The sequence below is a fragment of the Ursus americanus genome, chromosome 9, assembly GCF_024610735.1.
Source record: "Ursus americanus isolate L20-20 chromosome 9, mUrsAme1.1.p, whole genome shotgun sequence".
Lineage (NCBI taxonomy): Eukaryota > Metazoa > Chordata > Mammalia > Carnivora > Ursidae > Ursus > Ursus americanus.
In genome coordinates, this window is record NC_142135.1 from 21,290,967 (window position 1) to 21,293,923 (window position 2,957).

Sequence of the window (2,957 nt, forward strand, 5' to 3'; positions counted from 1 at the left end):
ACCCACATTTCCTCCAGCAACCCGCAGTGTGTTTCCTATAGTTAAGAGTCTCTTATGGTTTTTCTCCCTCTCTGTTTTCATCTTATTTTATTTTTCCTTTCCTTCCCCTGTGTTCATCTGTTTTGTTCCTTAAATTCCACATGAGTGAAATCATATGGTATTAGTCTTTCTATGATTTATTTTGCTTAGCATAATCCCCTCTAGTTCCATCCACATCATTTCAAATGGCAAGATTTCATTCTTTTTGATGGCTGAGTAATATTCCATTGTGTGTGTGTGTGTGTGTGTGTGTGTGTGTGTGTGTGTGTATTACGTCTTCTTTATCCATTCATCTGTCGATGGACATCTGGGCTTTTTCCATAGTTTGGCTATTGTGGATATTGCTGCTATAAATACTGGGGCACATGTGCCCCTTTGAATAACTATGTTTCCTTTGGATAAGTACCTAGTAGTGTAGTTGCTGGGTCATAGGGTAGTTCTCTATTTTTAACTTTTTGAGGAACCTCTGTACTGTTTTCCAGAGTGGCTGAACCAGTTTGCATTCCCACCAACAGTGTAAGAGGGTTCCCCTTTCTCCACATCCTCATCAACATGTGTTGTTTCCTGAGTTGTTATTTTTAACCTTTCTGACCCATGTAAGGTGGTATCTTATTGTGGTTTTGATTTGTATTTCCCTGATGCCAAGTGATATTGAGAATTTTTTCATGTGTCTGTTGGCCATTTCACATCTTCTTTGGAGAAATGTTCAAAGGGACTGAAACCGTAGAAGACTCCAGAATAATTTTGGATAGGGACCAACCAAAAGTTTTCATTAGTCTAAATACACTATTTGTATTTATGGTATGTTGTTTATAATCTGTTTCTAAATAGGGACTATTTAATCCTTTCTGGAATGAGATGCAGTATAACTAAACAATTAAAAACAAGCCCAAAATGACTTCCATTGCTACCAAAAATAGGGCATGTAAAAAATAAAGTATTCAAGAAATAAAGTGTAGTGAGAAGAAGCATTTGAGTAGAGCTTCCTATTATGGAACTATATTTAGCTTTGGATTCATGTATTATAAGGCAAAGGGAGAAGTGATCTAGTATTGTTGGATTAGAATTAGAAGAGCAACAACAACAAAAGTAAGCAGCCTAAAATTTTATCAGAACATTAACACTTCTGGGGCGCCTGGGTAGCGCAGTCGTTAAGTGTCTGCCTTCGGCTCAGGGCGTGATCCCCGCATTCCAGGATCGAGTCCCACATCGGGTTCCTCTGCTGGGAGCCTGCTTCTTCCTCTCCCACTCCCCAGCTGTGTTCCCTCTCTCGCTGGCTGTCTGTCACATAAATAAATAAAATCTTAAAAAAAAAAAAAGAAAAGAACATTAACACTTCTTTTCTGGTACTGAAAAACAATTACTTATACACCAGATAAAGTAAAGGGCAATGTTTTCAGTATGGTTTTTACAAAAGGAAAAAAGAATTAAAAAAGAATCTTAATGAAAGTATTTTATGTTTATATAGTGCTTTATAATTTATCATATACTTTATTTCACTTGATCTTTACAAACAACCCTATGACTTATATAAGGCACATACAATGATTATTTTGAGACAAAATTTAAAAGCTTACAAATACAGCACTCTTGGTAAAATTGAGGGACAATGTACTGAAACTCAGGTCTTCTGACTCTTAATTCCACTTTCTTTTTTGAAAATCTGAAGGGAAACTATTAAATCAGTGATTCTACTAGTTGGATTGCCTGAGAATTAACTGAAATTGTTGAAAAATAGAACATGTTTGGATCTATCCTAGACCTCCTGATACAGATCTCTGATATAGAAATATAGGCATGTTCATTTATAGAAATCTACAGAGATTATTTTCATGTACATTAAAGGTTGAGATCTTACTGAATTAAATCTTAAATTAGTAAAGACCTTGTCCATGGAACTAATATCATCCAGATGAATTCTTGTTTATGGTTGGATTTAATACAGATGTAGAACTTGAAGATCCAATAAGAATGTCCCTAAATCTCTTTCTCCCAAGAGTCAGATGTCTCAAGATAGCCTTTGGCAAAAATTGGAAGTAGGAATCAGCTTGCAGTTGTGTGCCTGAAATGCTGATATGCTAAAATGATTATTAAAAATAAATCTACCTGGAGTTCCTCATATGATATGAGTAAGCATGCTTCTATTAGAATGACCCTTCTTCAGATAACTATAAGTTCTGGATAAAATGGAAAAAAACGACTACCTGAAGGCTCCAAAGAATGAATGAATGAAGGCATATTCTGAAGGGAAGTTGATACTTGCAAGAAGGGATCAATGTGATGTGTGTCCCTTTTTAATGATTTTTGTTTGTTTTGTTTTTTAGCTTGCAGGGAGGAGCCTCAGCAGGGTGGCTAAAATTCCAATAAAAATTTTTTCCTATCTTGAAGATAGGAAATCTTTCCTATCTTGACAGAGTTCAAGGCAATCGTGGCTATTGGAAAGTAAGAAAGGAATCTCAAAATGAGAAAGCTGGGGCATGGAGGAGGAGCAGCTCAAAGGCTCTATATAAACTATTGCAAAATTTCAGCCACTTATAAATCATATGTATAGGGGGTGGGAGGGACAGACTATAATCAGCCCAGCAAAGAATAAAAGAACTGAACTGGGATTTGAATTTGCTGCCTCAAAGGCATAGTTGGCAGTTTTAGTCTAATCAAATTAGTTGCCCGCTAAAATGAAAATATCAATGCTATTTGGAAGAAAGTGATGAAATCCAGAGACTCCTCAACATAATATTCATGGTGTCTGTGATACAACTAAACATTTCATGGCACAAAATGAACCAGTAAAATGTGATTTATTCTTAAAAGAAAATCAGTGGATACCTAGATATTGGAATAAGCAGAAAGTACGTGAAGCGGTTATTACAACTGTGTTCAATAAGGTACAAGAGTATATGCTCATAATGAATGGAGAG